The sequence below is a fragment of the Bombus terrestris genome, chromosome 17 (assembly GCF_910591885.1).
Source record: "Bombus terrestris chromosome 17, iyBomTerr1.2, whole genome shotgun sequence".
NCBI lineage: Eukaryota > Metazoa > Arthropoda > Insecta > Hymenoptera > Apidae > Bombus > Bombus terrestris.
Genome location: NC_063285.1, coordinates 2,024,633 through 2,037,672, shown reverse-complemented (window position 1 = coordinate 2,037,672; position 13,040 = coordinate 2,024,633). Strand labels below are relative to the sequence as shown.

Here is a 13,040-nt window from a genome sequence, read left to right as displayed (position 1 = left end):
CGCATTTTATCGGTGTTACCGAACAAATTTGACCATTTTCACAGTGCGTGGGATTCGGTGGAAGAAGAAAAGAAGACCTTAGACAGGCTTAGTACCAGGTTGATGGCGGAAGAAATCACATGGAAGAAAGACGACCAGGAAACATCGGTGGCTCTGGTAACAAAAGGCAACAATTACAAAAGGGAACAGCAGAAGCAGTCAAGCAAACCTGAATACGAGAAACAAGGACCAAGCTGTTTCAACTGTGGAAAAGGTGGCCATCTAAAGAAGGATTGTTTTAGATGCTTTACATGCGAATGGAAAAGGAAATAATAACAAAAATTGGTTTAAAAATAAGAAAGGAAACAACAGTAGAGACAACTAGGAACCCAGAAATGAAAATCGAGATCACAGCGGAATTGGTCTATTAGGAAGCACCTCAACGATACAAGTGGCAAACCATGATGCTTGGATAATCGACTCAGGAGCTACGAATCACATGACAGGACGACAAGAATGGTTTAGCGTCTTCGAAAAATTCGATAACACGGTGAAGATAGAAATCGGCGATGGTACCGTTCATGGATGCGTACGGCAAAGGAAAAATCAAGGTAGAGACTTTTGTGGACGGCAAATGGGTAGCATGTACAATGAACGACGTCTTGTATGTACCAGGTATGAAAAGAAATCTATTTTCCATTAGATCCGTCACAAGAAGAGGCATAGATTTCTGTATCTTAAGGGAAGGGATAAACTGTATGTTTTTACAGAATCAGAAAATAATAGCAAGGGGTTCTGTTATCGGAAATTTATATAAGGTCGATATGCGAGTTATCATACCGTCAGTTTGTAATCTTAGCAATAGAGCGGAGTCAAACGCGGGCACACTGCAGTTATGGCACGAACGGCTATGTCATCGAAACATCAGACGCGTTAAGGATTTTTTAAAGAATTCGAATATAAAAGTTGTAGAGGATAGTAACTTTTTCTGTGAAGGTTGCGCGTACGGGAAACATCATAGATCGAGTTTTCACGAGAAAATCAAGCGTGCGACTAAACCTCGCGAAATTATTTATACGGATGTATGTGGACCTATGGAAGTCGAGTCATTAGGCAAGAAATTGTATTTTCTTGCGTTTAAAGATGATTTTTCTAAATTCACAAAGATTTACTTCTTACGACATAAGTCAGAAGTAATCGAAAAGTTAAGAACTTTTTGCCTAGAAGTCGAAAAACAATTCAATGATAAGATCAAGGAAATTCATAGTGATGGAGGGAAAGAATTCAAAAATAAAGAGGTTAAAGAATTTTTAAGAAGTCAGGGAATTAAACATACGATTAACGTCCCATACACTCCTGAACAGAATGGCGTCGCAGAAAGAGAAAATAGAACAATAGTAGAAGCAGGACGGTCGATGTTATATTCGAAATCTAATCTACCGCTGTTTTTATGGGCCGAAGCCATGAACACTGCAGTGCATGTCATAAATAAGACCGGGCCGACAAGACAAGACAAGAAAACACCATATGAACTGTGGTACGGGAAACCGCCAGATGTAGAAAAGTTTAGGGTTTTTGGTACTGAGTGCTTTGCACACATACCTGCGGAAAAGAGAAGAAAATTGGACAAAAAGGCTAACAAAGGATATTTGGTAGGCTATCTAGATGACGGACGAGGCTATCGAGTGTACGTGCCGACCGTAAGAAATGTAATATTGAGCCGTGACGTAATATTTAAGCCCGAACTAGAAACTGGAAAATGTGTTAATTTAAGTTTACCGAAAATTGTGGAACGCGAAGATGTGTATGCACAGAGCGATAGAGCATGTAAGTACGAAAGTGCAGAGAGTGAACCTGAAAAACAACCTTTTATAACTAGCGAGAATGTGAGACAATTGAGAGATAGAGGTAAGATCAAACGAACCGATTTTTATGGTAGCCCAGTAACGTACGTAGCGGAAAAATTACCGGTGGATTTTAACGAAGCGATGAGATCTGAAAAGAAAGAGTTATGGGAAACGGTTATGAATGATGAAATGAAATCGCACTACGAAAATAAGACGTGGATTCTTGTAGAAAAACCAAAAGATCAAAAGATACTTAGTAATAGGTGGGTTTTAACGGTAAAGCTAAATCCGGACAATTAGGAACGATACAGAGCGCGACTTGTAATAAAACGGTATTCACAGAAAGAAGGCATAGATTATAAGGAAACCTATAGTCCCGTTGCTCGGTTTGACACAATTAGATTAATGCTCGGTATTGCTGCCAAAAATAATTTACACTTTGAACAGTTTGACATTAAAACCGCATTTTTATATGGAAGTCTGAAAGAAGAGATCTATATGAAACAACCTAAAGGTTATGATGATGGTTACGAATCGCGTTTATAAATTACTAAAAAGTCTATATGGCTTAAAGCAGTCTCCAAGATGTTGTAAAATTCTATCAGAGTAACGCAGATCCTTGTTTTTATATTTATACAGAAGATGACAAATTAATGCTGATGACCATATACGTAGACAATGGATTGGTAGCAGCTTCAGACAAATCTCTAATCGATAAATTTTTCAGTGATTTAAATAAAGAATTCAAAATTATGAGTTCGAAAGAAGTAAAGAGTTTTCTTGGACTTGAAATTAATAGATTAAAAGATGGTTCAATATTCATTTTTCATTTTTCAATATTCATCATTCATTTTCTCATTCATCAAACAGTGTTTCTACACCTATCGAGACTAATTGGAGCAAAAATAACATAGACAATAATGATTGTAACGCACCATACAGAGAAGCCGTAGGAAACTTGAAAAGATATAGAATGGATTCGGAAATACATATAATTCCCTTTACTTAGCACACAACTGTTACACATATATCTTATACTCTTAAGACCTCAAAATGCTACTCGCACGCACGCTTGTTGTCAACCGACTCTTCCAGATACTTCTAACGACTGCTCTTGTCTTTTGTCTCAATCAAGACCCGGACGTCCTCTGACGATTACACACACATTCACATGTACAGTGTAAATGTATCATATTCCCAACAAAACTTAATATTTTAACAAACCGTAAGTAGGCCAGACATTAGCGTGCAATAGCGTCGAGACATTTAGAGAATCCAAACGAGTATCAGTGGAAATTAGTCAAACGAATTTTGCGCTAGATAAAAGGGACCGCAGACATGGGATTCTTATATACAAAGCAGGCGGTCTGGAAACCTTTAGCGATGCTGACTATGCAGGCGACAAAGAAACAAGAAAGTCGACATCAGGCGTTGTATGTAAGTATGCGAATGCGGCCATTACATGGCAATGTGAGCGAAAACAATGTGTAGCTCTATTCACAACAGAAGCTGAGTATGTCAGTGCAGTCTCAGGAGCGAAAGAAATTATGTGGCTAAAGAAAATATTTTTTGAACGTAAAATAGAGATCTTTAAGTATATGCTACGTATAGACAATACTAGTGCCGTAAAATTAATTAAGATTCCAGAATTCCACCAAAGACGTAAGCATATTGACGTAAGATATTATTTCTTGCGAGATTTATACAATAGAGGCGAAATTGATGAAACATATGTAACAAACGAAGAGCAACTGGCAGATATATGTACAAAGGCGTTGTCAAAACCAAGATTTGAATATTTAAGACAAAAGTTAGGTTTGAAAAATAAAAAAGATGTTAAGAGGTAATTGTTTATAGAGATGTAGAGTTTTTAGGGAGGGTGTCGAAGTGACTATCACTTCTAAAAAAAAAAACTCTACATGATCTGTTTAGTCTTCTCGTAATTTGTTTTTAGTAATAAATTAATTTGAATGGAAAAGAGAAAGGCAGCTGGAAAATGTATTTGTGAAGACATTGACAAAATCAAGGTTCAGATATTTACGACGAGAGTTAGAAAAATATTAAGATATAATTGTTTGTTGGGATGTAGAGTTTTGGGGAGGGTGTTGAAGTGGTCGCCACTTCTAGGAAAACTCCACATCTCGTCTTTTTAGCTTTCTCAAGCGCTGAAGCCATCGACAGTATATAGACAAAAGAATAGCAGGGAGGCAAACCATAAACAGTAGACAGGCGACATTGGCTTCGGGGTTTTCAGTTGTAAAGTACCATTGCTAGCGTGCGGATCTGGACCAGCTCAAATTGTATTTCTGTATTTCACTATTAAATCAAATATATTTTGTATTTTACACTTTATCCACGCGTTCTCTCTTTATATAACGAATAACCTCAACATAACTATTTCCGGCCAATATTTAATATTTAGTTTTGAATTATGTAATAAGCATCTCGCGGAATTCATGATTGTTCTATTGTAGCGCTCAGCTGTTCCATTTAACTCGTGAACATAAGGTGGGCATCATATTCTGGAAAAATAGAAAAAGTTAAATGCTTCAACTGTAACGGAAACCACCCAGCCAGCTATAAAGGATGTGAAGTAAGAAAACAATTACAACGTAAACTGTTCCCGCCCCTACGAAGCAGGACAAGCACTAACACACAAACCCATCAGGACAGCACAAAACCAGAAATAATACCGAATACAGAGCAAGCAATAAACACCAAACCTATCAGCACCAACACCATTGGTGGTCTAAGCTATGCTCAAGTAACCAGCCAACCAACACATACACACAACCAGTACCACAGCAATAGTAACAATGACACTGCAGAAATCAAAGAACTGCTCAAACAATCCACGAAGAACACCGAAATGCTAACCAGAATGATAAGTGAACAAAACGCAGTACTCAAACAGCAAACCCAACAAATCACAGTCATGCTACAACTAATTACAAACGTGCTAAGCAAAAAATAAAAACGGACACTCTAAAAATAGCAGTCTGGAACTCAAACGGCCTACAACAACGGGCCATAGAAACTAAAACATTCATATACAATAATAATATAGACATACTACTTGTCTCAGAAACACACTTCACTACAAAAAGCTATTTGAAAATATCATACTACACCATAAATGATACCAAACACCCCTCAGGAAAAGCTCACGGAGGGACAGCAGTGATAGTCAGAAACGATATCAAACATTATCTACACAGCCAAGTTAACAAAGAATATTTACAAGCAACCACTGTGACAGTTCAAACTAGCAGCAACTACTTCCAGTTGTCAGCAGTATATGTGCCTCCGCGACACAAAATAACAACACAAATGTGGGAAGAATACTTCCAGGACCTAGGGGACAAGTACATCGCAACGGGAGACTACAACTCAAAGCACACGCTTTGGGGGTCAAGAAACATTACACCTCGAGGCAGAACACTGGAAAAATACATTAGAAATAATCACCTGAATATATTATCCACAGGAACACCGACACATTGGCCGACTGACCTGAACAAAAAACCAGATCTTCTGGACTTTGCAGTTACAAGGGGACTAAACACAAATAAACTAAAAATAACACCCAACCTCGAGCTCAGCTCCGATCATACACCCATAATAATTGAATACAGAAACAAACCAATTCACTATAGCAAACCAGAAACACTATGCAATAAAACCACCAAATGGCAAACTTTCAAAGAAATAATAGAAAGCAAAATAAACTGCAACATCCCGTTAAAAACTCCTAAACACATAGAACAGGCAGTAGCAACATTGACAGCAACTATTCAGGAAGCAGCAAGGACAACCACTATTCCCGAACCAACCAGCAGACAAACAATAACAATCCCGCAAGAAATACTCGACAAAATCAAAGAAAAAAGAAAAGCAAAAGCAAAATGGCAAAAATACAGAACCCGAGAAAACAAAAAACACTTAAACAAACTTGCAAAGGAAATAAAAAACAAAATAAAGGAGCACAACGATAACGAATTCGCAAAGTTCATAGGGACACTCTCCACACACGAGAACACCAACTATTCACTATGGAAAGCCGCGAAAAAAATAAGGAAGCCAATAATACCCGTCCCGGCAATCAGAAAAGCAGATAACACATGGGCAAGAAGCAACGAAGAACAAGCTGAAGAATTCTCCAACCACCTCTGCAACACATTCACGCCACACATTATCAACAACAGCAACCTCAAAAGACATACGGAGGAGGATCCGCAAACCACTACTACCACATCCGACAAGGAATACACCATACCTAAAACATCGGCACAAGAAATTAGAAACATAATTGATAAAACAAAAAACAACAAAGCGCCAGGAATCGACCTAATCAATGCTAAATCTTGAAAAACCTTCCGCCAAAAGCAATAAGGCTAATGACAATAATATTCAATGCAATTCTAAGAATTCAATACTTCCCCAAACCATGGAAATTAGCACAGATCAAAATGTTACATAATCCAGGCAAAGACCCGCACCAAACTGCATCTTACAGACCAATATCACTGCTTCCAGTATTTTCCAAAATACTGGAAAAAATAATATATTGCCGGATAAAAACAATAATAGAGACAAAAAAACTAATACCGGATCACCAATTTGGTTTCAGAAACAAACACTCCACGATAGAGCAAATACACAGGCTTATAAACGAAATAATAGTAGCACTAGAAAACAAGGAATACTGCACAGCCCTCTTTATAGACATAGAGAAAGCATTCGATAAAATTAACCATGAAAGTCTACTACAAACAATTAGGAAACAATTCCCGGAGCAAATACACCACTTAATAAAATCCTACCTAAGCAGCAGAACCTTCGTAATAAAAATCAAGGACACACATTCTCAAGTTAAAGACATCAAGGCCGGGGTACCACAAGGAAGCGTCCTAGGCCCAATACTATACACATTATACACGGCGAACATACCAACAACTACCAACAGCACAGTATTGACATTCGCGGACGACACAGCTATACTAGTCAGGCATACTAACCCAGAAACGGCAGTCAAAATACTACAAGAACATATCGTAAAAATAGAAAATTGGCTAAAAGAAAAACAAATAAAAGCAAACCCCAATAAATGCAACCATATTACATTCACGCTACGGAAAAAGATACCACCAAACATCCTATTGAACGGCACGCATATAACGCAAACAAAGCATGTCAAATACCTAGGACTCCACTTAGATCAAAAACTCACCTGGAAACTACACATCAAATCAATAGTAGAAAAAATACAGAAAACAAGAAGACAAATGCATTGGCTAACAAGCCGAAAATCCAAACTAAGCACAGAAAACAAGTTAAAAATATATAAAACGATCATAAAACCAATCTGAACGTACGGAATACCACTATGGGGGACGACAGCAATGAGCCATATAAACAAAATAGAGGTAATACAGGCTAAAATCCTCAGAACAATAGTAAACGGACCATGGTACGTCAGAAACGAAGATATACGAAGGGACCTGGGAATGCCAACGGTCAAGGAAGAAATTAGCAGATACTCCGAGAAATACAAATTAAGAATAGCAACACACATAAACCGGCTAGCTGCGGAAACATACTAAACCATAAATATGGACAGAAGACTAAAAAGGAAGCACCCAGCAGACCTTATAAAGGACATAACCTAAGAAACACGAGGATGGTACCCCGCTGGGGTAGCCACCAACATGATAATTTAACCGTTAAAAAATTCCACCAAATGTCCAAATTGGACAAATTGTGAATTTTAATAAATAAATGAAAAAAAAACGAAGTATACCAGTCTTTAACAAAGCGAAAGAAATCGTAATTGCAACTAAGACAGGGTTTACGCATGTACATCCAAATCAAAGAAGTACCATACGGTCTTACTAAAGGGTCTAAACAATAGTTTCTTCGAGACAAAGATACTCGCAGAGTTACAAGCACTACAGATGTCCGACGTACAATTGACAAAATATTGGTACTTCTCAATAAAAAGATCAATAGAAAACAATGAATTGCTTCCAAATTACATAATCCAAGTATCCCCACAAAGCAATATTAGTTACTTACTAAAATTGAACCGTCTAATTTACTTTAGGGTAAATTGGATAAAGTCAGAAAAAATGACATAACGCAATGTCACAAATGCAAACTGCACGGAGCCGCACGGTCCAAGCGAGTGCAGAATCAGAAAGGAAGACACGGTAAACAAAGGCAAAGTGTACTGCGTGAACCGTAAAAACTGCGGATACATCCTTTGTATGAAGGATGCCCAAAATTCTATGCAAACCTTTCAAAAAACTTTGCGAAAATATCATCAAATGCAAAGAATCAAAAACAAACGCGTTGCTCAAATAAGCCGCAAATTCATCCCGTAGCCAAAGTTCTCAGCCATCCTAAGACAAGGAATAAGCCGAAACCAAGTCTCTGAAAAACCAATCACATCGAACAAATTTATTACCACGCGTAATGCAAAATCCAAATCCAATTAAAACCATATCCGTAACAAACCATACCGTAATAAACTTATCGAAGATTTCAAAAAAAGCATATTCAAAGCCCTAAATGAACAACAAACACAATTGAACTAAAACAATCATTAAAAACGCACGAAGAATGGATTGACTCTTGCCCAAAAGAAGGCTCATACCTAAACATATGCCTTGGAGACACACAATTACAATTCCCTAATTTACGGGCAAATAACAGGCTCAAAACTATAGACTACGAATGCGACCATAATGCTCCCGTATTACAGATAAATAAAAATACATCTTACTTCCTAACCCTAGAAACACAGAGTGACGAACCCAGGTGCGAGTACAAAAAAATAAACTAGAAAAAATTACAAAATCAGCTCGAAAAGTACTGCGACCTAAGTATCCACAACAATGTCAACCTAACCAAGAGGCAAATCGTCTCATTTATAGACAAAATAGAAAAACTTATACAAACCGCTCTTCAAGAATCCGTACTAAAAATAAAGTAAGAAAGTCGGCTTTCGAGCCCTATACCTATAATAAAAAAAAAAAAAAAAAAAAATTACGAGACAAAAGCTTGATACCATCCAATATTAACAATCTAAAATAAAACTATTCCTACGATCAAAAAGAAGATTTAGAATAATTAAAGTACCTTTTGCACAAAATAAAGTTGTGTCAAAACAAGAATTCGCAAACATTATAAATCAACAGTGGGCAAACAAAATAAAAAGTATCTCTAAAAAGGACTCTGCTAGCATGTCCCACAGAGGAATCAAATTTTTACATCAAAAGAATCAAACTCTACCCCATCTCTCAAATTGCCTTCAGACGAGAATGATTCCATTATGCGCGGTATGAACGTTAGCTGAAATAAGTGATTTATTTGCTTTTAATGTACAAAAAAAGAATATTTGAAAAAATTTATGCAAGAATGAGTGTTATATATGGTATTAGTCATGTAATACTATAACATTTCTATTTCCTCATGTTTAGATTATAGATTATTGAAAATAGATTATTAAGGGAAGTAAAAAGGATTGGAAAAACAAAAAGGTGTTTTGTTTTTCACCACGCGGAGTTACCAAGCGGTCACCTATTTAAGTACTATCCGTGCCTGGCGCTGCTTAACTTTCGTGATCGGATGAGAACGAGTGCTTTTTTTCTATATAACATTTATTGACCAGTAGATGAGTATTACATTTGTATGTTGTTCACAATAAACAATGGACTTCGAGTGCGGGCTGGCTTAGGCAAAAGTACCGATACGTGACGATACGACATAACCATACAATGTTTTGTGTCGGAATTACAGTTTTTACCGGTTGCAGTTTACCAGTTTGAACCGGCGTCCTTGATCGATAGTTATTTTCGAAGGTACGCCGAAACAAGCTATTCGTGTAGAGAGGAGAACCGAGGCAAGGGTTGTCGCTTCCATATCAACGATGGAAATGGCTTCGGGCCAACGCGAAAAACGGTCGATACACGTTAAACAATATCGATATCCTTGTGAATATTGCATCGCGATAAAGTATGTGTGTATGTGCTCGAACCGGCCTGCAGAAGTTTCGAACGTTCTGACAGGTGAGAATAAGTGCCTGGTGACATTGCATCGTTGACACGGGATACATTGTCGTGCCCAAGTCCGGTAATCTTTATTTACGGACGGCCAAATGAAACGTGACGTCACCAATTTTTGCGTGGCACGTATCCCTGGATGGGAAAGTCCGTGGAGCGAATTAAATGCGTCGCGCTTCAAGGATTTCGGTACGTACGGTCTTACAATGTCGTCTGATATGTGGCAGGATATTTCTGCGTCGTGATCAGGAAAGCGTATCTTCATTAACCGTAACGCGGTTGTACCGGAGTTGACGATGTCGCTTAGTTCGTTGTCGTTTTCTTACGCGGCGGCGAGAGTTTAATGATTCACTGACTTTCCTATCGCTTCGATGCGGAACAGAGCGTCGGCTACGTTGTTATCTAGACCCTTTATGTAACGTATGTCGGTGGTGAATTGACCGATGTAGTCTAGATATCGAAATTGTCGGGGCGAATATTTTTCTAGTTTTTGTCTGAACGCGTAGGTAAGAAGTTTGTGGTCGGTATATACTACGAAGTTTCTGCCCTCTAAAGTGTGTCGAAAGTGTTTGATTGCGCTGTATATTGCGAGTAGTTCGCGATCGTACGCGCTATATTTTTGCCGAGCGGGGGTCAAAGATATCGTTGCGAACCTTAGCGGATGCAATTTACAGGTTTGCAGTTAACAGATCATTAAGCGGTTTAAGTGTTTTTGTGGCCTCCGGTATGAAACGTCGGTAGAACGTTCCGTGTTCCGCAGACACCCGTGGCCAGGATCACGTGGGCCTTTTCTACGAAACTATTCACTTGAAAGGACCTACGACACATTGATGGACCCGACGACGCTTCGGCTCTCGCGACATTGTTTATGGTTCGACCGATATCTTAGGCCTTTTTCTCCACGATACTACATACATATCCCAAATAGAGTATCGACGTCTTTAAAAAAGAGCATTTAGCGAAGTTAAAAGTGTTGAGGTTATTCGGTATATAAAGAGAGAAAAACGCGTGGATAAAGTGTAAGATACAAAGTATATATTTGACTTAATAATGAAATACAGGAATACAATTTGAGCTGGTCCAGATCCGCACGCTAGCAGTGTTACTTTATAACTGAAAACCCCGAAGGCAACATCGCCTGTCTACTGTTTATGGTCTGCCTCCCTGCTATTCTTTTGTCTATATACTGTCGATGGCTTCAGCGCTTGAGAAAGCTAAAAAGACGAGATGTGGAGTTTTCCTAGAAGTGGCGACCACATCAACAAAAAGAAAATCCGGCGTTTACGAGGGCATTTAATACGATGTCCAATCTTTCTAAAACTTGATCTATCGAGCCGGCAATAGTTAGGTTGTCATCCATATAAACAACAACATATGAATAAGCGATGTCGCCTAAGGCATTGAGAATGGCCCTCTGAAAAACGGACGATGCATTTTTTTCAGTCCAAACGGCATCGTTATGTATTCATATTGTCCGTCGGGGGTAACGAACGCTGTGTACTCCGTCGAATTAGGATGAATGGGGATTTGGTGAAACCCGGTGGTCATGTCTAGGCTAATAAGGTATCTCGCCTGTTGCAGTCTTGCGATTTGATCCGGAGTAAGAGGCAGGGGATACCGATCCGCGACCGTATTTTTATTTAACTCTCGAAAGTCTATACACAATCTATCTGAGCCGTCTTTCTTCTTCACGAGTAACATAGGGTTCGCGTACGATGAATTGCTAGGCCTTACAATGTTGGCTTTAATTAGTTCGCCTATAATCTCACGTACTATTCTTCGCTCTTCTTCACTAAGTCTGTAAGGGCTTCTCTGTACGGTGACGTTAGGATCAATTAACCGTATTTCCAACTTGCCCGTACTTACGCGAGTGCGTGGGAAACCCGTAATGAAAGAATCTTTGAATTTTTCGAAAACGGATATTAATCGACTTTTATCGTTACTAATTACATCAATGTCGATCATGTTAATATCGATCTCATCTTCCGTAGTTTTACTACAGGCATTAATTATCTTTGGTTTACTGATAACGAGGCTATTTTGCGTAATATGTACGTCAAAACCTTGGCTTAAAATCTCGCGACCAATCATGATATCATGTTTTAAATAGCTTATCGGTCAGGACGTGAAAAGTTATCTCCAATGCAAAACCGTTAATACATATAGTGGACAAAATCTGAGATGTACTCTTAACACATGTATTCCCTATTCTTCGCATTACTATTATATCGGTCGTTCTTTTGCCGGAAAATTTCGAGGCTGCGGATTCCTTAATCAATGAACATTCGGCTCCAGAATCGAAGTAAAATGGGAACGACTCACCCAGATGACTTAATCTATCAGTTGGGGCCTCCACCACACAGGAGTCAACCCGGCGCTCATCCTTGGAAGTACGGTTTCCTTTCCGCAACACTGGGCAATTAGGCGTGATATGCTGCTCCTCGTTACACTTGTAGCAGGACACCTTCGACGATGTGGCCGATCGGTTTTTCTCTGTACTTCTCCGCCTCCGATTTTGTCCTCTTTCGGCACTCGGGTGCTTTATATCCATAGTTACGACAGTGGTAGCACCTATTCCGGGAGTCAAAAGGCTTATATCTTTTAGCTTCAGGACCCGCTGAGGAGTTGTCTGACGAAGACGCCGGCCTCTTCTTCGCGTAGTAGAAAGCTCCCATTTCATTCAGGAATTGATCTTCAGTCTTGATATCGCTTGAAGTGCTATCCGTTCAATACGCTGGTCTAGTGAAGCCAATTGAAAAACGACGGAGGCGTTGATTACCTCAGCCAAAGTTAAATTTTCCCACTTCGCCTTCAGGAAGGAACGGATACGAATGCCGAAAGCTCCCGTGGTTTCGTCCTTCAGTGGGGTTTTTCATTGGACATCTTCATTAGTACTGAGGTAGCTGTTTCTTTGCCACCAAAACGTGGAATAAAAATGACCTTAACTTTGACCAGGTAACATCTTGAGCAACAGGTACTTGCGAAAGCCATTGTGTTGCAGAACCTTCTAGAGCAGAAAATAACGCACTGCCCCGTAAAGGATTTTCTTCCAAGATCAGATTAACAACCGCGCAACATGCAGCTGGATCGGAACCCGCGATACCAGGATTAAAGCGCGGAAGCGATAAATTTTTAGTTTCCTCACTCGATT

At 39.0% G+C, this 13,040-nt stretch overlaps 1 protein-coding gene across 8 annotated transcripts in view; it reads left to right on the top strand.

Moving 5' to 3' along the window:
• The window catches only part of LOC125384634 (GDP-D-glucose phosphorylase 1-like), a 231,422-nt gene that overhangs the window by 36,974 nt on the left and 181,408 nt on the right, over positions 1 to 13,040 (top strand). The gene's annotated exons all lie outside the window — the stretch shown is intronic.